The sequence below is a fragment of the Sarcophilus harrisii genome, chromosome 4 (genome assembly GCF_902635505.1).
Source record: "Sarcophilus harrisii chromosome 4, mSarHar1.11, whole genome shotgun sequence".
Classification (NCBI taxonomy): domain Eukaryota; kingdom Metazoa; phylum Chordata; class Mammalia; order Dasyuromorphia; family Dasyuridae; genus Sarcophilus; species Sarcophilus harrisii.
This window is the reverse complement of record NC_045429.1, coordinates 291,394,655-291,422,446: the sequence shown is the minus strand read 5'-3', so window position 1 is coordinate 291,422,446 and position 27,792 is coordinate 291,394,655. Positions and strand designations below refer to the sequence as shown.

At 37.1% G+C, this 27,792-nt stretch overlaps 1 pseudogene; it reads left to right on the top strand.

Moving 5' to 3' along the window:
• Positions 1–513: 513 nt before the first annotated feature.
• On the top strand, positions 514–27,792 carry LOC111720575 (annotated as a pseudogene).

Below are 27,792 nucleotides of genomic sequence, written 5' to 3'. Positions count from 1 at the left end.
GAGGCAATAGAACAAGAAAAGAACTACAGTGAGGCAGAAATAGCACTAGATGAAGAACTGGAAGACCTGGCTTCTACACTCAGCTCAGCACCTCAAGAGCCATACTTGTAAAAGAGATCAATTTCTAAAATGCCTTCAGGTTCTGGGACTCTATGGGCCATTGTTTTGGAAGTATAAAAAATAGTTTGTTGGGGTCCCCAGTTAGTGCAGACCTGCTGACACCAACTGGAGTCTGAGCAGTTACCCACAATTATTGTCACCTCTATGATCTTCAGAAGACGGAAGTCTCTGGATACAATAGAGCAGTCTGACACCACTAAATTCACGCTTTATTGCTTGGTTACATCATCTTGTCTCTCCCTCTGCTTCCTCTCTCTCCCTCTGCTATCCTGTTCTTATACCCCTCTCATCTCCCTTGCCAATGTGCCCCAACAACAAGTATGTGTTTAGCTTGTGTATCCAGGAGCCCAACTTCTGAGATGGTGGGGGCGATCTCAATTTGGTGCAAGCTCAATGACTGTCCTGGCTTGGCTACAGGGTGTGTACCCCGGACCTGTAGCCAGTGAAGCAGAACTCACACCTGAGGCCTCAACATCCATTCCCAAGAGTGAGCTGACTGAGATCCAACCATCCAAAGACCACAAGGGGCAGGTTTGCACAAGACTTGTCTTTGCACAGACTTGTTGCCTATGCAAATGGGGCGTTATGTGCAATGTACACAAGGAAGGGTCTCAAGAATAATGCAAACTCTTGTTATTCAGTTCCCTAGCATTCTTGTTGCTAGGTACTCTAGCAATGGTTCTGCTTCCTTGTTGCTAATCATATGAGATATGAAGTAAAGGAATAGTTTAGAATGGTATTAGAAGTACTGTTAAGCAACAACTCCTCCCAACCCACCCCCTCCTCACCACTGCTTTCTTATCTCATCTCTCCAATTGTAATTGGTTCTCCTGTACTGAATACCATCAGTTAAGAATAGCTGGAGCAGTACAAAGATAGAACTTCAACTTTTCATGGCTTTTGAATTTCTACACTGAAGCTACAGGAATCCTTTCCTTCCTGTTTTCTCCATGGTCACTGCATTTGCTTAGAGCTGAAAAGTACAGGTAGCAAATACTCCGTTTAGAAAGAAAACCATAGAGAGGAAAGGGGCCATTCACATTAGCACTTTGCCATAATACATCTAGTTTATATTTTGGATGCACCAAAGTAAATAGACACCTTTTTTGGGTGATAACTTAATGGACTGCAAATACACACCCCTGCTGACCCATTTAAAGGGAAAATGTAATGGGCTGAAGCTTGAGTTGATGCAGAGGTCCCAAGCACATGAGGCTAAATAGTAATTGGACCATACTCTATTAATATATGCTTGGAGAAAGAATGACCCCGCCCACTCTTTGTGCAAGTTTTGAGGTGTTGTATGGGAAATGGCATAGGGACAATTTTGGTGGGTGGAGAGAGAGGGGTGGAGGCAGAGAGACTGCTGATCAGGTTTGTGTAGAGGCTGCTCTCACTTTCTATCGCCATCCCCCTTCACCTCCACAAAGAATAAAGATAGAGGATTTTTCCTTAACCTGAATTCCTGACTCAGGCTGATTTTAAAATCCACGGTCATCACAGGAAAATATTTCTTTTTAAAGAATAAAAAAGAGAAAATTAAAGAGAGAGAAGGAAGTGAAATTACCCAAGGGGGAAATCACTCCACAATCCCTTTCAGTTTTATAAATCTCAATTTTTGAACCAGAGTGGGGAAGTCCCTGCCTATTCAAGCCCTCTGAGAGATGGAGATCAGTGGTCCATGCTGGGGCTTTGGCTCCTCTGGTGACCCCGGCTGCTCTTCAGCTACCCAGTGATCAAAGAAGCCCTAAGACCGGGGCCTCCAGATCACGAAGTGCAGGACTTGGCTTGGCCGCCCAGGGTGACTGGGAGGCAGCCGGGCATGATCGAAGTCCTGTACCACTACCCAAATGGGGATTAGGAGACAGGTGTGATGCGGAAAAGATTCCAATCTTTGATTCCCATCCCCCCCTAGTTAATGTAAATTACCCTTTGACTCACAAATCCTGGTCCCTTTGAATTCCAATAGAAGATCCCGACCTGTCCCAGCCCCACCCGGATCTGAGCCAACTTCGGGGCTACACCCCAAAGCCCCTCAAGCTAAGTCTCTGACTTAAAAGGGCCACACTGGGAACTCCTCTTTGCAGAGATTCTAAACATGGTAGCCATGTGAGGACCCTCTGTCCAGTGCCCTCTTTGTCTCTACCTTCACCTATCTCCTACTTCTAGACTCAATAATAAACCTCTTTTATCAGTCTAGCTCTCCCGGCCAATAAATGCTTTTATTGGGAATTCCGCGCAGCTACTAGACCTCATATACCGCCGTATCCTTGCGCCGAATCCAAGGGTTTGCAGGGGAACTCTGTTTGACTCCCTATACCCCAAACCTGCCACTAGACCTTAACTAAACCCTAATTTCATTTAGGTACCCCAAATCTAGACCTCAACATGTGGTCTATACCTCAACAGGTGCACTTGCCGTCCTGAGTGCTTTAGACCAGCATGCAGCCCAGGAATAGCAGGGAAGTGACACTAAACCAGTAAGACTCCCCTGTACCCAAGCCAGGTTAACCACAAAGATGGAAAGTATATCGTGAGTTTCAGTGTTTTGAGGGAAACTAGTACAAAGTCACCCCACCCCACCCCACCCCGTGCACTTCCGGGTTCTCCCTAGGAATTGGAAGTAATCCTATGTTTCTTTAAAATAAATAAATGGAATTCCAAATGAAAAATTTGTGATAGTTGGTAACAAATTCAATATTTAAACAAAAGCAAAAAAAAAAAAAAAAAACCCACCTAATATAATTGTTTTTATCCATTTAATTTATCCCAAATAAACTAACAAAATAATATCAAATTCACCTCTACAATCTTTTAGAAAAGGAATGAAGGAATGAAGAAAATAGTCAGTGCTATTCACCAAGCAAGATAATAATACTTACAATTTGGGGAGATTAACAGTAGGGGCACCCAGAAATTCAGGAGACAAAAATCCAAGAAAGGTGCCATAATTAAGTTATTGGCCAGTATTTTCATACAGAAAGGGGAGAGGTTGATAACTTTTTTTTATTTGTTTCTTTTAGCTCCTCATTCTTTTTAACAATATGTTTTTTCTGTCCTTTGTCTTAATCTGATTGTTAAATTAAGTCATGTTTCTTTGGAGTAAAATATGGAAAGAACATTAAATTTGATAGTATAAGATAATTGAGATTATTATAAGTAAGATTTTAAAAATGAAAATATGTGAACTATTATTATAATCTCATTGTGAAGCTGGCTACATCTCTTCTTCGGGGTTCTCCTGAAGAGCTGAAATGTTTTTTTCTCTAATGTCATTGACTCAAGACCCCTAATGTTAGCTGCCATGGATATTATGAATTGATCAATCAATCAATCAATCACTTTTTTAAAAGTTATATTTGTTTTGAGGATATAGTAAGAATAGAAATACATTTTGCTCCTCTACACCCACTTTTGGAACATATTCTTGATGAGGTTTGTATTCCCTCAATTCCTGGTGGTGATGAGGTTAGTGGCAATAAGACAGTTGTTTAAAATCCCCTTTTTGGTAGGCCACAGGTTTAAAGTGAAAGAATTCACTTATTCCCGAATTATTAATTGCAAAATGAAAATTTATTGTTGGATAGAAACCAGTTTGCTAAGCGACTGACTTCTATAGTGGCAGATTCCTATTGAAATGGGTTGTGGTTCTTTTAAGAAACTATATTTCCTATTATTCTGAGTCCATTCCTGGAGAAGGCATATCCTCCCTAGATGAGTTGTCTTTCTGGGATGCCAGAACCTTTGATTCAATTACAAATCTTGGTCAAAAGCATCTCTTTGAATTCTAATAGGAGAGCCGGACTTCCCAGCCTCTACTGGGTCTGAGCCAACTTGGGCTGTCCCAACCCCCACGGGGCCTGTCCCAACCTCCACTAACACCCAATATAATAGCTTCTATCCACAAAAGTCTTTTGCAGATGGACCTTGGCAGCTCCTTTTGCTGCCAGGACTTTTCTGTCCACAGAGAATTGCATTCTCAGTGCAAAACTCCATTTTCCATAGCTCTGCCACTATAGAAGTCAGTCTCTTGGTAAACTGATTTCTATCTAACAATAAACTTTCATTTTGCAACTAATATTTTGGGAATGAGTGAATTCTTTCACTCCTAAAACCTGTGGCCGATTTAAAGGGGATTCTTAATAACTCTCTTATGGTCACTAATCTCCAGACCACCAGGAATCTAGACCACTCAAACAGCATCACTATTGGAGAAGTGGAATCTTACATTGAGAATGCTCAGCAGGCAAGGTCCTAGCAAATTGCTTGGCCCTCTGCAAGAAGTGAGTTTAAGGGACCTTGTTATATGTGTATCTTGGTGGGGGGCTGGGACAGCCTGAGCTGATCAAAACAAGATTTCTCAATTGAATGAGAATTTAGAATTTCAAAAAGATCAGTGGGAGTTGATTTGCTCTTGAATAGTGTTGCTTCTCTCATCCAGAGAAGATGGGTCTTCTCTCTAGTCTCCTTGGAGCCTGGGAGATCCTGATTTCTGAGATCAAAAAGGGGACACAATTTAATTTTAAAGGGAACACAGTTTAGAGATAATCTTAAAGGGAACACAGCTTCAGTAAAGGGAACAGTTTCCCTCCCACTTCACTCACCTCTATATCTCCTTATCCCTATATGCTCCAGCATAATGCATTTTCCATAGAGGATTATTCCCATCAAGTTTATGTTGAAATGCTGCATCATGCTGAATGAACCCTTGTTTCAAATACTAGATGAGAACTGGATGGTCAGCTCTTTGCTTTTCAGGTCTCAATCTGGACAAACTGCAGCATAGAGTCGCATTTTGGATCTCCTTATAGTTTGTTTTGATTTCTCAAAACATGGTCTCTAATCATTTTCACCTAAACCTAATGAGCAAACACGATATTACTGGGCTATATATCTTGACACCATATAGAAAGGATCTCTTATAGGATTATACCTCTTATTCCTTCAGAAGATCACCAGGCAGAGAAACAAACCAAAGAGAAACAGGTCCTGGTCAACTGGTGCCTTTCAAATGCACCTCAGTTCTAGCTATTCTGACAATGAAGGGAGATCCTCTCTACCACTTGGTGAGTGGATTGGAACCTATTATAAAATGTTTCCCATACAGAGGAATTATATCAGTAGCATGGAATGTTTATCCTTCTTTAAAAGGTCTATAGACTTATTTGCTATTATTTCCTGTTACATGAGTTTGGGTTATAAGATCTTTTACACAGGCAAACAAATCATTTTATCATATTTTTAAAATGTAAATGTAAAGAAAATAGTTAGGTTGTTATGAAATCTTGACTAGAAAAGACTAGTGTCCTCTTTGCTTAGTTTAGTCCTTAAAATTTGATATTTTTTCTTAATCTGTTTCATCTTTATTTGTTTAAATCATTTGTAACTTTATAAATATTATTGTTAAGATCTAGATTTGGGGTACCTAAATGAAATTAGGGTTTATTTGAGGTCTAGTGGCAGGTTTGGGGTACAGGAAGTCAAGCAAAGCTCCCCTGCAACCCCCTTGGATTCGGCGCAAGGATATGGCGGTAAATGAGGTCTAGTAGCGGCGTGAGCCCCCAATAAAAGCATTTATTGGCCCAAGAGCTAGATTGATAAAAGAGGTTTATTATTGGGTAAGCAAAGTTAAAGTATAGGCGAAGGTAGAGATAAGAAGGACACCGGACAGAGGGTCCAGTGGACAGAGGGTCCTCACATGGCTAGCATGTTTGGAATCTCTGCAAAGAGGGGGGTCCCAGTGTCTCCCTTTTATAATGGGAGATTTAGCTCGAGGGACTTTTGGGTGTAGCCCCAAAGTTGGCTCAGATCCGGGTGGGGCTGGGACAGGTTCAGATCTTCTTTTGGAATTCAAAGGGACCAGGATTTGTGAGTTAAAGGGTAATTACATTCAATAGGAGGGGTGGGAATCTAGAAAGGAATCTTTCCCACATCATTATAATTGGCAAAAAATAAAAATTAGCCTGCATAACACAAGTAATAAGCAAGATCCAAACAAACAGAGCCAAATTTTGCTTCATAGGTAGCACTAAGTCTTAGGAGGATGAGATCGGTACCTGGAATGTAACTGGAGTATATGATTTATTCAAAGTAATAGAATAGGTAAAAGGGAGGCTTTAGGAATATTTCAGTTAACTTTTTTAAAGCTTTTGTTAATTACCAAGCATATACTAGGCACTACAGAAAATGTAAAGTTTGAATAATACACAAATTGTTCCAATGAAGCTTAATAGTCAGTTCAGAGATCTATCACACTTTCTTTATTTAAAATAATAGCCTTTTATTTTTCAAAATACATGCAAAAACAATTTTCAACATTCACCCTTGCAAAACCTCCTTTCCCTATACAAGTAATCTGATATAGGTTAAACATGTATAATTCTTCCACAATTCTTCTAAACATATTTCTACATTTATCATGCTGCACAAGAAAAATCAGATCAAAAAGGAAAAAAATGGAGAGAGAAAAAAACAGACAAGCAAACAACAAGAAAGGTGAAAATATTATATTGAACCCACATTCAGTCGCCACAGTCCTCTCTCTGGAACAGATGGCTCTCTCCATCACAAGTCTATTGGAATTGGCCTGAATCAGCTCATTGAAAAGAGCCAAGTCTATCACACTTGATCAAAACATAATCTTGTTGCTATGTACAATGTTCTTTTGGTTCTAATCATTTTATCATATTTTTAAAACGTAAATGTAAGGAAAATAGTTAACTTGTTATGAAATCTTGATTAGAAAAGACTAGTGTCCTTAGCATCAATTCATGGAAATCTCTTCAGGCCTTTCTGAAATCATCCTGCTGATCTTTTCTTATAGAACAATAATATTCCATTACATTCATATACTATAACTTATTTAGCCATTGCCCAATTGATGAATATCCACTCAGTTTCCAGTTCCTTGCCACTACAAAAAAAGGCTGCTACAAACATTTTTGTACTTATGGGTCCTTTTCCTTCTTTCATGATCTCTTTGTAATACAGACCCGGTAGAGACATTGCTGGATCAAAGGATATGCACAACTTGATAGCCCTTTGGGCATAGTTACAAATTGCTCTCCAGAATGGTTGGATTAGTTCACAATTCCACCAAATGTGTAAGTGTCCTAGTTTTCCCACATTCTCTCCAGCATTTATCTTTTCTTGTCATCTTAGCCAATCTGAGAGATATAAAGTGGTACCTCAAAGTTGTCTTAATTTGCATTTCTCTAATCAATAGTTACAGTGTGATATCTAGATCCCCAAATTGGGGTGCCAAAATATACCGTGCTTTCTAGAGCTCCATGTTGGGTGCCAAAATGTAGTGTCTGGACTAACTCTGGAGGATCTTGGGACCAGACTTGGTCATAGTGGAGGAGTGAAGGAGGCAGGAGAGCCACCAGGATGGTCAAAGATGGAATGTCTCTAGTTACAATCCTCTCAGCCCTCAGTATGATTACATCATTACAGCACACTAAGCATGTGCCAACTAGAGAACCATTATATCATCACATCACACTGAGCAAGTGCTAACTATAAGCACCTTGTTATGTAAATGCCTCTTACTGTAAGTATCCCTTGCTTCAAGTAGAACACAGGTGGTCATGCTCTCCTTGACTTCTCAGGAAGAGTGAGAAAACCAAAGGGAGGTGGGGAGTCAAACCAGACATTGTCAGCAGGTTCCCTCTGGGCTGAAGGGTCTTATACCTTATCCAGAGTTTCTCCACTGTGTGAGGCCCTCTACAAATAGTGATTTAGAGCATTTAGAAATCACACTTTCATATCTTAGTAGATGTCTTAATGATTTTAATGTGGCCAACAATCCCCTGCCCCCAATTTGTGATCTATAATTGGTGAAGAGTCTCAATAAATGCAGAATGCATGTCAGATGACAGTTGATTGCATGTCCACTGCCAGGAGGGCATGTAGACTCTTCCCTACTAGAGTCATAATTTTGTTATTCAAACCTTTGAACCTCACATCCTCCCCAGAATAATCTTCATACTGTAACAAAGCATCTAAGTAAATCTGCCTAAAAAGTTTACAATTATATTTTGTCTTTCATTCTAGTTTGCCCTTGAAAAAGGTGAAACAAACTCTTAGATTACTAATAAAGAAAGAAGATCAAGTTATAAACAATGAAGATGGCATCCTTGCTTACCCCCAATAAGTAGATCCTAGATGAGCCTCTTCAGTGTAAAATCTCATGAGGCATGAGGCTCCTCCTCATGAGGAGGAGCCACTCCTGGATTGACTCACTCACCCAAACCTGCTTTTAGCCTGATAGTTAATAATATTATAATAATAACAGGCATTTCTACAGTACCTACTGTGTGCCAGGCACGTGAAATATTATTTCATTTGGTCCTCACAACAGTGCAAGGAAGGAGGTGCTATTATTATTCCCATTTTACAATTGAGGAAACTGAAGCAAATAGAGGTTGAGTAAGAGGGTTACATAGTAACTATCTGAGGCTAGCTTTAAACTCTGGTCATCTCAACTCCATGCCCAGCACTCTACTGACTGTGCCATTAGGTTTCTAGAGAAGGAAGACTATCAACTTTTAATCAACAATTAATCAATAAACAGTTATTAAGAAATGACTATAGTATGTGTTAAGCACCAGGAATCCAAATAAAGGGAAAAGTCAGTCTTTGCCCTAAAGGAACTCATAGGCTAATGGGAGAAATGATGTGCAAATATATACAAGGAAATAATTAACAGAGAAAAGGCACTAATGAGATTTTTATTGTGACTTAAAGGAAGTCAGGAAAGTTAAATAGTTGGAATGGAAGAGGGAGATTATTCCTTGCAAAAGGTATAGCCAAAGAGAATACCTAGAGCTAAGACATGGAGTATTTAATTCATCAGTCAGAAGGCCAATGTCACTGGATCATAGAACATGTATTAGAGAGTAAGCTGCAAGAAAACTAGAAAGATAGAAGGGGGGTTAAGTTATGTGAGGCCTTAAATGCTAAACAGGTAATTTTGTTTTTGAGGAAATAAGTGAAATTTACTGAGTAGGAGGGTAACATAGTTAGACCTGCACTTTAGGAAAATCATTTTGGTAGCTGAATCATTTTGGTTTGGAATAAGGAAAGACTTGAGACAAGCAAATCTACCAGCAGACTATTATAATAGTCCAGTGTGAGGTGATGATGACCTGTATTAGAATGGAGACAACAACAGAGGAGAAAAGGGGGTGTATTTAAGAGATGTTGCAAAAGGAAATCAACAAGCCTTAGCAATAGATCAGATATGAAGGTGAGAGACTGTAGATAGCCAGAACTCTGGAGAAGTATACTTGAAACAAGGTATTATCTCAGAGGAAATGATGAGACAGTGGTTATCTAGTTTACATATATACTTAGTACTTAGCATGGTGATGTAATGGTTCTCTGTGTTCACCCAAAATCAGTATGCTGTAATGATGTAATTACAATAAGGTATATAAGAGCCAACAAGGACTGGAAAAGAGACATTCCATCTCCCACCATCCTGGTGGCTCTCCTGCCTCTTGCATTCCTCCACTGAGACCAAGACCTATCTGAAAGTCCCCCAGAAAGCTAGCTCAGCCTCAGGTGAAGAAGACAAACTGTGAAGGAGATAATAAAGACTTTGGACTTTATTCCTGACTATTCTTGTGGTGATTATTCTGCTGAAACCAAGGCCCATTTGGAGGACCTACAGAGAGCTAACTAGAACATTTCAAGAGACAATGAAGAATTCAGAATAATGCCTAAATTATGAGCCTGAGGAAATGGGAAGATGGAATTGCCCTATATAGCAATAGGAAAGGTAGCAATAGGGGAGGCTTTAGGGGGAAAGAATGAATTTCATTTTAGACATATTGAGTTTAAGATGTCTGCTGGGCATGCAATTTGAGATGTCTGAAAGGAAATTGGAGATATAAGATTCGAGTTCAATAGAGAGACTAAGGAAGGATAGATAAATTTGAAAATTATCAACATAGACATGGTAATTAAATCCTTGGGGACTAATGAGGTCACCAACTGAAATAGTATAAAGTAAGAAGAGAACCCAGGACACAACCTTAGAGATACATAGGATCAAATGGTATGATATGAAGGAAGATCAAGCAAAGGGCATGGAAAAGAAGTGGTCAGACATGTTAGGAAAAAAACCAAGAGAGTCATATCCCCAAAACCTAAACAGAAAGGAGTGTTAAGGAGTCCAAATATGTCAAAAGACACAGAGGTCAAGGAGAATGAGGATAGAGAAAAATCTATTGGATTTGGCAACTAAGAGATCATTAGTAACTTTGGAGAGGGCAGTTTCAGTAAAATGATAGATTCAGAAGCCACATTGCAAGGAGTTAAGAAGAAAGTTAAAAAGTAGAAAAACCTATTGTAGATAGTCTTTTCAAGCAGGGACAGAGGGGTCAAGTAAAATTTTTCTCAGGATAGGAGAGATATAGGCATGTTTATAGGCAGTAGGAAATTAGTCAAAAGATAGGGAGTGATTGAAAAATAAGTGAAAGAGTAAGGATGATAGAGAAAGATATTTATAGAAGGAGATAGGATGAAATGGTATTGCTTAAACAAATAGAGGGATTAGTTTTGATAAGGAGTAAGGCCATGTCATCATGTGAACTAGGGTGAAGGAAGAGAGGTGTCAGAAGGCATCTGAATGATAGATGAGAAAGAAGGGAGAAAAGAGTTTATGGCAAATGACCAATTGTTTTTTATAAAATGAAGCAATTTCTCAGCTGAAAGACCATGTCATCATGTGAACTGGGCTGAGGGAAGAGAGAGTGTCAGAAGGCATCTGAATGATAGATGAGAAAGAAGGAAGAAAAGAGTTTATGGCAAATGACCAATTGTTTTTTATAAAATGAAGCAATTTCTCAGCTGAAAGAGTGGGGGACAAAGAAAGATATGGGAGACTTAAGGAATGAAAAGGTTGGGAAGAAGTGTTGTAGAGAGTAGGATAGGAGTTGATAAGGGAGGATTGCTTAGCAGCAGTGAGGACCCAGTTGAGGTTATTTATTATGAATTTGTTTTGGACCCAGAAAAAAATGGTTGAATGATTTTTTTTACCTTTGTTCAGCAACACATGTATAGAACCACAAGCAATGAATGTCAGAATGACCCAAGTCGGAGGCTTTGTTGGTACAAAACAGTGGATAGGGATTCAAGAAAAGAGGATTGAATTGGTTCACCAAGGAGTTAAGAGGAAAAGAAGAAAGTGATTAGTGTAAGGAAGATGGACTGGGAAGAAATTGAAGAATCAAGGGTTTATAAACCCTTGCAGATAAAGAGTAGTGTTATTTTTTAAAAAGGCAGAGGAGATATAAAAAACCCAATAGATTATGGTCAAATAAAGGTATTTCAGAATTCCCAAACATAGAAGTGATATGTCTACAGGTGCTGATAACATGGAGAGTATGACTATCTTGGTGAGTGACTGAAATTAAGTGGAAAAATAACTTGTGGAAGATGAGCAGGTTGAAGAACTGTGTAGTTAGGACATTTATAGGAGAATAATATGTATGCTGAAGTCTCCTAGTATGGGGAAAGGACAGAGAAAAAATATTGTAAACCAGAAATTGAACTCACTGAACAAGTAAGGAGAATGATCAGCTGAGGGGATGTCTGTAGATAACAGCTACCATTACCACTCTGAGTCAAACTCCAGCATCTACAGAGTAAAGCTATTGTTGGGGGAGGGAGATACATCACTATTACTAGCATTGTATCTTCTAAGTCTCACTTAGCATGTTTCCTATTCATACAAAATTTATCACCATGATAAACATAAAAAATTCACTTAATTATAAGACAAAATCTAAAGTTATCATTAAATAATTATTCAATATAAGACAAATACAAGAGTTATCAGTATATTACAAGTTACCAAAAGACCTGGATCATACTCTCCTACCAATGCATATAAGTGATTATGGGAAAGAATGGGCACATGCTGATAGAAATCTAACAGGAAGGCACATGAGAGGGGAAATCCATGTATCTGAGGCAGCCATAAGTTTTGCTGTCCTTCATTCCTTCAGAAACTATCTGCTTTATACAAAGTTGTTTCTCTGTTAGCTACTCCTTTCTGACTCTGAATAATGAATAAACAATGGAGACCATAATTCAAAAACCAAAGTGTCTCTTTTATACTCAACTTTTATTACTAGTTTATGATTTATTTTTATTTTTAAAATTTATTTTCAAAAAATATGCATAGTTTTCAACATTCACCCTTGCAAAACCTTGTGTTCTAAATTTTTGTCTCCTTCCCTTCCTCCCATCCTCTCCCCTAGATGACAAATAATCCAATATCTGTTAATCATGTGCAATTCTTCCACATACATATTTCCACAATTATCGTGGTGCATAAGAAAAATCAGATCAAAAAGGGGGAAAAAGTGACAAAGAAAATAAAATGCAAGCAAACAACAACAAAAAAGTGAAAATATTGTGTTGTGATCCACACTCAGTTCCCACAGTCCTCTCTCTGGGTACAAATGACTCTCTTCATTACAAGGCCTGAACTGGAACTGGCCTGAAATCACCTCATTGTTGAAAAGAGCCTCCTTCATCAGAATTGATCATCATATAATCTTATTTTTGCCATGTATAATGTTCTCTTGGTTCTACTCACTTCACTTAGCAACAGTTCATGTAAGTCTCCCCAGCATACGCTGATCCTTTTTATGGAACAATAATATTCCATGACAGGCATATACCATTACTAGGAAATTCTAGTTTTCAAGGAATTATTTTTTTCCCTAAGTTTTTGATTCTCTGTTTCAAGTTGTTTGACTTCCTTCTCATAATTTTCTTGGATTGCTCTTAATTTTTTTCTCTACTTTTTCCTCAATCTCTTTTATTTGATTTTTAAATCCTTTTTAAGTTCTTCTAGGAACTCTCTCTCTCTCTCTCTCTCTCTCTCTCTCTTTTTTTTTTTTTTTTTGATTTGGGACCATTTGACATTTCTTATTGAAAAATTAGTAAGTTTTTTTTAGCTCCATTATTTTCTTTTGAATATGAATCAGATCTTCTCTATCTATGATTGGGTTCTTTCTCCTTTTCTTTACTTATTCATTTATTCATTTATTGTTTTATTTTGTTTGTAGTAGCTATTAATGTAATCAAATTCTAGTTCCAAGACATGAGGAATGATGCTTCACGTAGGAACTTCTTCTTACTGTTATTTTCTGAGGTCTGTCCTAGGGCTTACCTTTGGGTTCTTTTCTCTACTCATAAGCATTTTCTGCCTTTTTATGTGGAGGAAATTTAAAGAGCTGAAAGTTTTCTGATCTGCTCTACCATCTTCCCCAAATATATCTATTTGCAGATATGTGACACTTTCAGCAAACTGACCATGTATTAGGCTAGCATGATGATTTTCTAATTAGAAATATTAAAATTTTATCTTTTTTCTGACTACAATGTAAAATAAATAAATAACATTTAATAAAGACAAAGATGAAGCAAAGATTAAAAACTATTTGAAAACTAAATAGCATCCTAAGAAAAGATGGGTCAAAGAACAAATTATGGAAACAATAATTTCATTAAAGATAATGAAAAAATAATTGAAATGGATGAACATTTACAAAAATATAAATTGCCCATTTTAATAGAATATTTAAATAACCCTATTTTAGAAAAAAGAAATTAAACAAGTCATACATTAACTAACAAAGAAAGACGTCTCAAAACCAAATGTATTTGCAAGTGAACTCTACAAAACATTTAAAGAAAAATTAGTTCTAATTCTACATAAATTGTTTGGGATATGTAAATCCTGCTGGATAACAAGATAATCAGATCTAGAGCTAATTACATTCACACTCTACTACTTGAGTAATTCCTATATTTAGTGATTTGTTTGAAGTCAAATTCAACAGTCTACAGTTTTCATTCATGATCCTTCTTTGTCCCCTCCCCCAATCCTTTTTTTTTTAATTGGGTCAACATCTTGAGTCTTGACTTGTAGCCTTTTCAAGTTAAACAATTTGTCATCAGTGTAATAACTGACCTTGATGAAAGCCTCTGACAACGTTGCTGAAAACAGCCCTGCTTCACTCAGTTGGTGACAGAAGGCATGAGAGGCTCATGTATTGTCCAGAATCTATGCAAACATGCTGTCATAGCATACAGAGCTGATAAATTTCTCTGGGTAATCAAATTTATACAAGAAACTCAAAGAAAATAATTTCTCAAAATTATTTGGAATAAGGAAAATATTAAAGAAAAAGAGGTCTATCAATATTATATCTCAAACTATATTATAAAATTATCATTAAAGTGATTTCATGATAGTTAAGAAATAGAAACATCAATCAGTGGAACAGATTACGTGTACAACATTAAAAAATAACAAATACAATAGCTTAGTGTTTGAAAAAACCAAAGACTCCAGCCACTGGGATAAAAATTCACTGTATAACAAAAACTATTAGGAAAACTGGAGAGCAAGTTGAAAGAAACTAGGTATAGAACAACATTTCACATAACAAACTCCAAATGGATACATGATTTAGATATAAAGAGGGACATTTTAAATGAATATGAAGAAAGAAGATATTACCTTTCAGATCAATGAATAAGGGAATTATTCATGACAAAACAAGAGATGATAGAAGATAAAATGGACAATAGCAATTTCATAAAAGGAGATTTTGCTTAAATAAAGCCAATACCACTAAAATTAGAAGTGAAACAAGTAATTGGCAGGGAGAGAATCTTAGCAAGAAGTTTCTGTAAGAATTTCATTTCCTAAATATTGATTGATTCTGATTTGTAAGAATAAAAGTCATTCTCCTATTGATAAATGGTCAAAAGATATGAATAGGCCACTTTTTAAAGAAGTCCAAACTGTAAATGGCCATTCAAAAAATGTTTTACATCATTTAATACTTAAAGAAATACAAACTAAAGCAAGTCTGGGGTTTTACATCATATTTATTAGATTGGTGAAACTGACAGAAAAGGAAAATGATAATTGTTGGGGAGGAATGGGAAAGCATATTAATATATTATTGGTAAAGTTGTTAATTGATGTAGCCATTATGAAAAGCAATTTGAAACTACATATAAAAGGTTACTAAAGTATTCATACCCTTTAACTCAGCAATACAATTAAATCTATACCCTTAAAAAAAATCAATGAAAGAAAAAAGGACCCTTTTGTTAAAAAGTCTCTCACCACTTCAATCCATCCATCCTACAGATTCCTACTAAAGTAATTTTCCATGAAAGATTTTACCATGAAACTACCCTATGCAGCCAATTCCAGTGGATTTTTATTGCTTTCCTGGTAAAATACAAACTCTTCTAGTTAGCTTTTAAAAGCATTACCAACCAATATTATCAACCTCATTGGCCATTGTCTTGTAACTTTTGCCATTCTGCCAAATTGTCCTTCTCTTTGTTCCTTACCTATCACATTCCATCTCCTAACTTTGTACTGCTTAGTCCCCATACTTAGAATAGTATTCCCTCTTTCTCACTGCCTAACAGCCCTCTTCCTTTAAGATTCAGCTCAAGCATCCTCTTCTGCATGAAACCTTTCCTGATCCCCTTCAACTGCTAAAACCCTCCCTCCCAAACTACATTGTGATAACTACTTTGAATATATTTTTATTTATTCACTTTATATTCATTCCACATGTACTTTTGTATGTATTTGTCTCCCTTGTTAGAAAAAAAACTTAAATGTAAATAGAAATGTCTGATTCTTTATATAAAAAACCTTCCCCAAAGAAAATCACCAAAAGAAGCATAGTATTGGGCATATAGAAGATACTGAATATTTGTTGACAGATAAAATGGAAATGATGTATTTTGATACCTATCTCACAGTGATATAATAAGGTTCAAATAGAATAATATGAAAACTTTTTGTAAACCTTAAAAATGCAATGTATCAATTATTATCCTCTTTCAAGGAGATATCATCCTCTCGAAAGCTACATGCATAATTACTTTGGGAGAGAGAGCTAATATTCAGGAATTCTTGGTTTTTATAAGTCATTATTCATTGTTTAATAATCAAGGAAATGATGCAGAAACATTTTCAAAGAATAATACCTATGCCTTCTATCTCTGTGTAATAACTTCTCAAATATGGTTATTGTGGACAATGAATGTTTCCTGAAATAATGTTCACCTTTCCAGAAAGATATGGAGTGAATTCTCTAAGCAGTAATTAGGAAAGTCTCAATCCTACATTTCATTATGGAGCTTTGAATTATAATAATGAATAAATCCAGTTTCTCTTCTAATCCCTACTGCAAATCCCTAATTTGTCTCAGCCACTGTGTCAATTTTCTGGTGCTGAGTAAGGTTTCAATGATAAATGAAGTTCTTGCCAAAATCATTACATTCATAAGGTCTTTCTCCAGTGTGAATTCGCTGATGTTTGCTAAGAATAGAATGCCTGCTAAAACTTTGATTACATTGATTACATTGATAGGGCTTTTCTCCAGCGTGGATTCTGAGATGATGAAAAAGCCTTGCATTTTGACTAAAAACTTTGCCACACACATTACATTGATATAGTTTCTCTGCTGTGTGGAGTCTCTGATGTTGGAAAAGGCCTGATCTCTGATTGAAGGCTTTTCCACACTCATCACATTCATAAGGTTTCTTCCAATGTGGATTCTCTGATGTTTAATGAAGATGGAATTCTGAGTAAAATTTTTCCCACATTCATCATATACATAAGGTCTTTTCACTACAGGGTTTCCCCATTGCCTTTCTGATTTGCTTTCTTGTTCTACATTTGGGACCCTAGGGGATATCACAATGCAGTTTGTTAATTTTATCCATTTCTGGAGAAGTTTTCTGCTTGTCAAATCTATTCATTTCTGTTGAAGTTTCCTGTTTTGGAGCTAATTCTCCCTTCCCAATGTTGGACTTGTCACCTAAAATAAAAAATAGATTATACACATGTCAGTTGTCATCTAGGTCTGAAGAAAGGCCCCTGAAATTGGGAGTTGGAGTAAAAAGAATATTTTAGTTGCAACTGTTAGAATCCTTACAAAGTTGGATTTAACTTTGTAACTCATAAAAGTTGAAGGAAACAATGCTTGTGTGCTTAGGATTTACACCTTGGGGAGAATTCATACATTAGAACTCACACCTTTGAGAGTTCACACATTAGCTCACACATTGGAGTTCACAAGTTCCGGAGATTCACAAGTCAGAAACCCACAATCCCACTCTCTCAGAGGAGGAGTCAACCTTTGGGTTCACACCTTTAAGAGATCATATATAAGAAGCTCTTAGAGTTTCAGTCAGTCAGTCAGTTCAGGAGATTGACAAGCTAGAGACTGCAGTCAGGCAGAACGAAGGATTCGGAGGGGTAGAACCAAGATTCAGAGGGACCTGGAGGGACAAAGGACAAGTTGCAAGAGCTCTTGGAACCAAGCAGAGAGATAGGCCTCTAAGAAAACTAACCCGGCTATTTTGGAAAAGACAATAAAAGATTGAATTTTAACTCCTGGCTGTATTTGAGGTGATTATTACTAAGAACTGAAACTAAGGCTGCCTCCAGAAAACCTCCCCAAGAAACCTGCTCCCAGAGAACCATCATATTTTAGAAAAAGAAGAACACCACAGCAACCAATTCATTGAGAGTAGCACATGACTTAAATGTGATTACAAAAGGTTTTATATATGTGAGATAAACTATCCTATGTTCCTCTAATTTATTTATAATCTCTTCTTTATGCCTAAATCATGGACCCATTTTGAGCTTATCTTGGTATACAGTGTTAAATGTGGGTCCATGCCTAATTTCTGCCACACTAATTTCCAGTTATCCCAGCAGTTTTTGCCAAATAATGAATTCTTATCCCAAAAGTTAAGATCTTTGGGTTTGTCAAACACTAGATTGCTATAGTTGACTAGTTTGTCTTGTGAACCTAACCTATTCCACTGATCAACTAATCTATTCTTAGCCAATACCAAATGGTTTTGGTGATTGCTGGTTTATAATATAGTTTTAGATCAGGTATAGGTAGGTCACCTTCATTTGATTTTTTTTTCATTAATTCCCTTGAGATTCTCGACCTTTTGTTCTTCCATATGAATTTTGTTGTTACTTTTTCTAGATCATTAAAATATTTTCTTGGAAGTCTGATTGGCATAGCACTAAATAAATAGATTAGTTTAGGGAGTATTGTCATCTTTATTATATTCGCTCAGCCTATGCAAGAGCATTTAATATTTTTCCAATTATTTAAATCTGACTTTATTTGTGTGGAAAGTGTTTTGTAATTTTGCTCATATAATTCCTGACTTTGATAGATAATTCCCAAATATTTTATGCTATCGACAGTTATTTTGAATGGAATTTCTATTTGTATCTCTTGCTGTTGGATTTTGTTGATGTATAAAAATGCTGAGGATTTATGGGGATTTATTTTGTATCCTGCAACTTTGCTAAAATTATGAATTATTTCTAATAGCTTTTTAGAAGAATCTCTGGGGTTCTCTAAGTATACCATCATATCATCTGCAAAGAGATCTGATAGTTTGGTTTCCTCATTGCCTACTCTAATTCCTTTAATCTCTTTCTTGACTCTTATTAACAAGGCTAGCGTTTCTAACACAATATTGAATAATAATGGTGATAGTGGGCAACCTTGCTTCACTCCAGATCTTACTGGGAAAGGTTCCAGTTTTTCCCTATTGCATATGATGCTTACTGACGGTTTTAAATCTATGCTCCTGACTATTTTTAAGGAAAAGTCCATTTATTCCTATACTCTCTAGTCTTTTTTAATAGGAATGGATGTTGGATTTTATCAAATGCTTTTTCTGCATCTATTGAGATAATCATATGGTTTTTGTTAGTTTGGTTATTGATATAGTCAATTATGCTAACAGTTTTCCTAATATTGAATCAGCCCTGCATTCCTGGTATAAATCCTACTTGGTCATAGTGTATTATCCTGAGGATGATTTTCTGTAATCTTTTTGCTAATATTTTATTTAATATTTTAGCATCAATATTCATTAGGGAGATTGCTTGGTCTATAATTTTCTTTCTCTGCTTTCAACCCACCTGGTTTAGATATCAGTACCATGTCTATGTCACAAAAGAAATTTGGTTGGACTCCTTCAATCCCTATTTTTTCAAATAGTTTATATAGCATTGGAGTTAATTGTTCTTTAAATGTTTGGTAGAATTCACATGTAAATCCATCTGATCCTGGGGATTTTTTCTTAGGGAGTTGGTTAATAGCTTGTTCTATTTATTTTTCTAAAATGGGGCTGTTTAGTCTATTTACTTCTTCCTCTGTTAGTCTGGGCAAACTATATTTTTGAAGGTATTCTTCCATTTCATTTAAGTTGTCAAATTTATTGGCATAAAGTTGGGCAAAGTAACTCCTAATTATTGCTCTAATTTCCTCTTCTAAAGTTCTCCCTTTTCATTTTTAAGACTAACAATTTGACTTTCTCCTTTCCTTTTTTTAATCAGATTTACTAAGGGTTTGTTTATTTTGTTAATTTTTTTCATAGAACCAACTCTTAGTTTTATTAATTCAATAGTTTTTTTAACTTTCAATTTTATTGATATCTCTTTTTATTTTTAGAATTTCAAGTTTAGTGTTTGACTGGGGGGTTTTAATTTGTTCCTTTTCTATCATTTTTAGTTGCAAGCCCAACTTATTGATCTTCTCTTTCTCTATTTTATGCAAGTAGGCCTCTAGATATATGAAATTTCCTCTTATTACCGCTTTGGCTGCATCCTACACATTTTGGTATAATGTCTCATTATTGTCATTTTCTTGGGTGAAGTTATTATGTCTATGATTTGCTGTTTCACCCAATCATTCTTTAGTATGAGATTATTTAGTTTCCAATTATTTTTTGGTCTATTTTCCCCTGGCTTTTTGTTGAATGTAATTTTCATTGCATTGTGGTCTGAAAAGGATGCATTTACTATTTCTGCCTTACTGCATTTGAGTTTGAGGTTTTATGTCCTAATATATGGTCAATTTTTGTATAGGTTCCATGAACTGCCTAAAAGAAAGTGTACTCCTTTCTTTCTTCATTTAGTTTTCTTCAAAGATCTATCATACCTAACTTTTTTAATGTTCTATTTATCTCTTTGACTTCTTTCTTATTTTGTGGTTCGATTTATTTAATTCTGAGAGCGCAAGTTTGAGCTCTCCCACTATTATAGTTTTGCTGTCTATTCTTGCAGCTGTCTTAATTTCTCTTTTAAAAATTTAGATGCTACACCACTTGGTGCATATATGTTTAACAATGATATTGTTTCATTATCTATGCTACCCTTTAGCAAGATATAGTGCCCTTTCTTATTTCTTTTAATTAGATCAATTTTTGCTTTTGCTTGATCTGAGATCAGGATGGCTACCCCTGCTTTTTTGACTTCACCTGAAGCATAGTAGATTCTGCTCCAACCTTTTACCTTTACTCTGTATGTATCTCCCTGCTTCAGGTGTGTTTCCTGTAAACAACATATTGTAGAATTCTGGCTTTTAATCCATTCTGCTAACCGCTTCCTCTTTATGGGGAAGTTTACCCCATTCACATTTATGGTTAAAATTACCAATTCTGTATTACTTGCCATCTTGTTAACCCCTGTTTATGCTTTTCTCCCTTCCTTCCCTCTTACCCCCCTCCCCAGTATTAAACTTGTGAGCACCACTTGCTTCTCACAGCCCTCCCTTTTTAGTATCCCTCCCCCATCTTAGAGTTCCTCCCCCTATCTTATTCCTTTTCCTCACAGTTTCTGTATTCCCTTCCACTTAGCTTATTCCTTCCCTTTTCACTTTCCCCTTCCTACTTTTCAATGAGGTGGGAGAAGTTTCACCATAAATCGAATATGTCTAAAATTTTTCTCTTTAAGCCAATTCTGATGGCAGTAAGATACCCACTATATTCATCTGCCTCCATTCTTTCTCTCAGATATAATAGGTTTCCTTTGCCTCTTTGTGAGATGTAGTACCCCCACTTTACCCGTTTTCTGGTACAATTTCCTTTCCACCTCTAGTTTCTAGAACAAGATATACATGTATTCTTTATATATCTTTATAGCAGACATATAGTTCCCAAGATTTCTTTTTACCTTTTTAGGTTTCTCTTGAATTCTATATTTGTAGATCAAACTTTTTGTTAAGTTCTGTTTTTTTCATCAAAAATAGGTGAAATTCCCTTATTTCGTTGAATGTCCCTCTTCTTCCCTGGAAAAAGATGCTCATTCTGGCTGGGTAAGTTATTTTTGGTTGCATACTGAGTTCCTTAGCCTTTTGGAATATCATATCTCAAGCCCTTCGATCCTTTAATGTGGACGCTGATCCTGGGTAATCCTTATTGTGGCTCCTCTATATTTGAATTGGTTTTTTCCTAGCTACTTGCAGTATTTTTTCCTTCATCTGATAGTTCTGGCATTTGGCCACTATGTTTCTTGGTGTTTTGATTTTAGGATTCCTTTCAGCAGGTGATTAATGAATTCTTTCAATTCTATTTTACCCTCTGTTTCTATGACTTCTGGGCAGTTCTCTTTAATAATTTCTTGGAAAAGAGTGTCCAGGCTCTTTTTTTTTCATCATATTTTTCAGGGAGTCCAATTATTCTCAGATTGTCTCTCCTAGATCTAATTTCCAGGTCTGTTGTTTTCCCAAGAATGTATTTGACATTTTTTCCATTGTTTCATTTTTTTTTTTTGGGGGGGGGGGAGGTTGCTTGACCGATTCTTGGTGTCTCCTCAAGTCATTCAATTCCATTTGTTTGAGTCTGATTTTCAATGAAGTATTTTCTTCACTGATTTTTAAATATCTTTTTCTAATTGTCCAATTGAATTTTTAAGTGAGTTATTTTGTTCTATGGAATTTTTTTCCATTTTGCCAATTTTATTTTTTAGAGAGCTATTTTCTGTTTCCAGTTCATTAATTCTATTATTCAAGGATTTGATTTCTTTATCCACTCTGTCTTTAAATAAATGGGATGACATCTCTAGACTCTCTTGCCAAGCCTCACTTTCCTTTTCCCACTTTTCTTCTAGCTCTCTTGTGAGAGCCTTTTTAATTTCTTGTATGAGATTCATCTGCGCTGAGGACCAGATGATATCCTCCTTTGAGGATTCACCTGGAGACAATCTGTTTTTAGCCTCCTCAGGGTTTAGAATCTGCTCTCTATCCGTATAGAAGCTATCAATGGTTAAGGTCCGTTAAATATTTTTGCTCATTTTGTCAGAGAAGAATCAAAGACAAACTAGCAAAGAAAAAAAGAAAAAAAACCCAAATGGAATCTGCTTTTTTTGGGGGGGGGGTGGGGCTGGGGGGGGTGTTACCAAGCTTCCTCTACAGACTATGGGGGGCAGCAGTGAGGCACTAGCAGGACAGCAATGGCTGTGCTGTGCTTGTGCTCTGAGACTTTGAGAATGTGCTGAGACACTGTGGGGGAGGGGTAGCCAGGTCCCGAGAGACTCTAGCTGTTGGGGTTGTATTCTTCACCCCCTATGTTTTTAGCTTCTCTGCTTGTCTACTGGCTTGCTGCCAGGGCAAAGTAGCCAAAGCTGTAGCAAAGCTCTCCCTGCACAGACGGCTGAGATCACACCCCACCTCACTCTGGTCTGCTCAGCTGTGAGCTGCCTGCCCCGCTCTCACTGTCGCTGCCTGCCCTCAGCCTACACCCGATCTAAAACCATCCCACCCTCCAGCAAAAGCAGACCTTTCCTGGCAAATTTCAAGGATGTCTTCTCTTGGTAATTATTTGTGGAGTTTTTTTTCAGTCAAGCAATAATTCAGAGGCTTGTCATGAAATGAATTTTGAGAGAAGACGCAGAGCTTACACAGATGTGTGCCTCCTCTCCGCAATCTTGGCCAGAACTCCAGCCAGGAGTTAAAATCCAGTCCTTTGATCTTAGAAGGAGATATTTTGGGCCAGAACTTGAAACAAGGCACTAAGTACAAATGATAGAAACGATGCTTGTGTTCACATCTTTAGAGAGTTCATAAGTATCTAAGTACTCAATGGAGTTCACACGTTTGGGAGATTTCAGGGATTAGTATGAGATATCTGAATTCACACCTCCCTTGAAGTTCTTAGGGCCAGAGAGTACTCTGGGAGATAACCCAGAATCTCTCTCTCTCCAGAAGGAGGGGTTAACCTTTGGGAGATCATATATATACAGGAAGCTCTTAGAGCTGGAAAGAGTTACTTGGGAACATTCCCAGGGGTCAGAGAAGAGCATTCTGGGAGGAAGCCTTCAAGCCCTCTTCGAGATAAGAGAGATTCATTGCATCTTCCACCTTGGTGCTGGCTGGAGGCTGAAGAAAGCAGAGGCAGAAGCCAAGGACAAAGCTGCAAGAGCTCTTGGAACCAAGCAGAGAGATAGGCCTCTCTAACCGGGCTATATTGAAGGACACAATACAAGATCTGAATTTTATCACCTGGCTGTGTTTTGGAAAAAGAGCACCACAATTTTCTAATAGTTCAAGTTGTCTAAAAGTGAAATAAATAGACATGATATGATATATTCCTATCCCAAGAAACCACAGGATCAGAGACTTAAGGCCAGAAGAGTTAGAATTTAGAGATAATCTACTTTAGCCCTTTCATTTAAAGTGCAAATAATAAATCTTCCACCCCTCACTTTACCTCCTACTTCCCTCCCTACACAGGGCATTTAGAAAAGAAATTTGAAATCCCTGGTTGTTGTGACTTGTCTTTGGTCACAGTAATCAGCAGTGGCAGAATTTGAAGTTTGGTTGCTCTGATTCTAGAGCTTGTGTTCTTTTTACTGTGCTAGAAGTTAGATAACTGTCATGCATAGGAGGATTCCTGAAATAATAGGTTGAAGGTTGTCATGGATGACCTCTAAGATCCCTGAAGATTTGAGGAAGTACAGAATGTCATGATGTCTTGTGGGATCAGACTGTTAAGTCTTTAAATTTTGAACCAGGTTATAACTGATATAAAATTGCTAGAAGGGAAGATTGAAGGCACTTAAAAGAAATGTCCTGTGTCCAAAAATGAAGAAAAAATGTGTGTGTGTGTGTGTGTGTGTGTGTGTGTGTGTGTTGAGAGGTATAGGGGACTACAAATTTTTTACTAACCTTGGTAGAAAAGTTAGGGAGTAGTGAAGTAGGAGTCTACTGTTGAGAGGGGCTACTCGATAAAGATTTGGAGGAGGCCATGATGAGGATTATATAAAGGGTAAAAGAGCCCCCTGGACTAGATCATTTTAAAAGATTTGTGAGAAAACACCTCCAATCTCAAAACTACTAGTAGTGTTATATGGAAGAATAAATCCTAGCCTAAGAAGGAGAGTGACAAAGAAAAACATTCAAGTACTTGAAAGCCCCATTACTTACTATCTCTTTCCCTCACTAGGGAAAATTTGTCTTTTCCATCAATGATCTAAAGAAGCTGTGTTGGGTTGGGACCCTGGCTTGCAACCTCCAGGCTCTCTTATGCTAACATGGGCTGCCGGCTCCCCTCATTGGGCAGAGCTTACATAGTTACTTGGAATTTATCCCCGTTCTTATTATAATCTGCCTCTCTTAGCTATTATTCTTTGAAGTCTAGGATGAAGTCTGAGGGTGGGAAGAGTGACCCTATTACGCCACATTCTCACTTCCCCCCGCAGGATACTTGATTTATGGTGGTGCTTTATTGTCTTGACTGTTGTGTTCTCATTTCTCCTGAACCTCAAGTTCCTGGGCTGCTTCTTTCAGTTATGCACTTTCCCCCCCCCCCCGAAGTATCTCATTTTTGCTATCATGGACACTGTTGCAAGTATGGGATGGAAAAATTGGTTCCCCTGTCTTTAAAAAGTTTCTAGTTTAAGAGGTGGGGTTGCTAGTATCACATAAGAAATGTGAACTGAGATAAATTACCTGTGATGGACTTGGCTGTTCTCAACAATTGAAGGAATGATTCAAGAAAAGTATCACTTCTATATAAAGGAATTCTGCCAAACACTGTTTATCATTATTGATATGTTCAAAGGGGCCTTGGGGCCTGATTTTCCTCAGTGTATTTGTTAGTTTTTTGATTGTCTCAATATAAAACTGCAGAGACCTCCCACCCCATCAAGTCATTACTAGACAGGCTCTACTCTTCATAGAGCTGATTTCTTGGTAGCAGTATATATGAATTTTATTTCCAAATTAAAATTGCAAACTGAATATGATGGTGAGGTGGAAGTACCTATCGCTTTTATCTTTTTGGTGTGTTGTTTATATGCTTTTACTAAATCTTTGAACAAAGTTAGAAATGGCTGGGACTCATTTTGTTCCTTGAGATCTAGGATTGGATCCTAGAGGGGAGACTAAAGGGTGGTTGTTGTATTTGAAGTTCAATTAGGTGAGATTAAATTTGAGTCAGTATTTTGTAGGTATCAGATGAAGAACATTTGAGAAGAGTTCAAATCATAAAAGGGAATGCAATTAAGAGATAGAGTTGATATAAGAAGCAAGTCTGGGTGGGAAATGAGGTCAGACAAAAATAGATGTTGAATTATAGGAGAAAGAATAAACATGATTTAGAAGTGTATTTGACCAGATAGGATGTGGGTAAATTAAAGAATTGTAGAGGGAATTAAATTCTGTCAAGAAGTTGGAAATAGGAAGAAGAATTTAGATGGGGTTGGTGGATTCAATGCTTTTTGAAACATACTAAAACAATTTCAGAAAGCTCTTGAGCCACCCTCAGATGCTGAATAGACTTCATCTCTTTCCACAGGTGATTAGCTTAAGTTTTGCGTTTAATAGATGCCAATTTTGGCACCTATGTGCATGTACCAATCTTTAGGATATCAAAATACAGATGGACTGATGGAGAGAATTCTAGCCATGAACAATGGTGAGAGTCAGGAAGACTGACCAAGAAATTATAGTGGCCAGAGGAGGGAAAAGTTGTAATATTCTATTTAGTTTATTACCAAGATGAGATATGCCCTCCTCAAGTGGGAAGTTACCGGTTACAGAGATAGCCTCAGTAGAGGAACCATATAATTTAAAACTGGAAGAGACCTGAAAGTTCATCTAGCTTAATCTCCTTATTTTATAGATGAGGAACAGGCCCAGAAGAGTGAAGTATATTAATAATAAAGTGCTCATAATTGACTATTGCTGAGAGTTATCATGTAATTTAGTTCTAGTCAAAATGAAAGTTAGTGAGTTGTTTTTGGTTACATCTATCAACAAACATACACCTAGATACACAAGAGCCTATGGACTAGGCACTGCCCATAGAAGGAGAGCTGAGGGATAGAAACTTGTTGCATCTCTGGTAAAAAATAAGAGAGTTCAGCACTAATTTAACTGTTTTGTCTCACCAAGGCATGTACAAACTGCCAGGCTGAGCAAGAGAGAACCCCAGTGAGTAGCTATCAGCATCACTTGGTAGTTAAATGTGGATGAAGAAACAGGTCTTGGGAGGTAAAATGACGTTTTTCATTTGCTTGGGTGACAGGTGTAACTGTACTCAGTGGTTTGCTAATGCATATGCTTCAGATAAACAGCTTCAAAGGCAAAGGCCCAAGGATCATCTTTTTTTATGGCCTTATTTCATTATCTTTATCAGCTTCTCATTGTTCCTGTATTCTGGTGAGTGTCCCTAGACCCATGAATTTGGCCAGATTTGAATCAGACTATGAGCTGGTTCCTATCTGTATCCCTCTCTTCTTAATCATGCTTTCTCCACAAGAATTTCTATTAGAAGGTACCCTTTCAACTTACTATTGCATGTTATTACCCTCCTCTTTCCTATCTAATAATATTGTTTCATAGCTATGTATTGTTCCAACAAAATTATAAGCCCTTCGATAGCAGAAATTATGCCTTCTTTTTTTTTTCCCATTGTCCTAAGAAACAGCAGATAATTCAGTAAGCATTTATTAAGCATAGCTAAAAGCTAGGAATACAAATAAGAAAAAGAAATAATCCCTGTTCTTCAGAAGTTTAAATCCCTGTTCTTCAGAAGTTTAAAGACTAGTTAGAAAACCAAAAGGGAGTGGACACACCAGGGACATCTTGTTCTATCAAGTTCAAAGTAGACAAAGCTACAAATGCAAAGAGGAGAATGAGCTGGGATGATGTCTAAAAAAGAAAGCTTTGGGAGAAGTTCAGTGCTCCACCTTCTAATCCTCCAGTCAAAAGGGAGAAGAGGCTGAGGGACTAGGAAAGGTGTTGAATATTCAAGGTTGAGCTAAACAACAAAGTGATCGTCTTATTGTTCCATGGAGTTCAAACCAAGCAAAATTGTGAATGAAAAGTGGAGAATGAAATAATTCTCATTTTCTCTGTCTTTTTTTGTCTGCTTCTCCCCTTTTGTCATTTCTTATTTTTTTTCCTTCTCTGTTACTTCTCGCTTGTCTCTGAACCTGATTAAGTCTATCCATTAAACTCATATTCCAGCAGAAATAATGAAGTAATAACTCTAAGCAGGAGGACAAAAGCTCAGGAAGGTAATTATGGAAAACTTACTTGGAGGAGAATAGTAAATCTGTGACACATTTTAGGAATAGGGTTTCATTGAGTCCTGATACTAGACTACCATCACCTGAGCTTCACTTCAGCCTTTTTTTTCCCAGCAATCCTCCTCATCCTCATCCACAAGGAATTCTGTCACACTAAGTGTCTGAGATCTTCCCATATGATTCCTAGGGATACAAATTTGGAGAAAGAGCAGGTGAATTTGGAGTCTATAGAGTCTTTCTTCTAG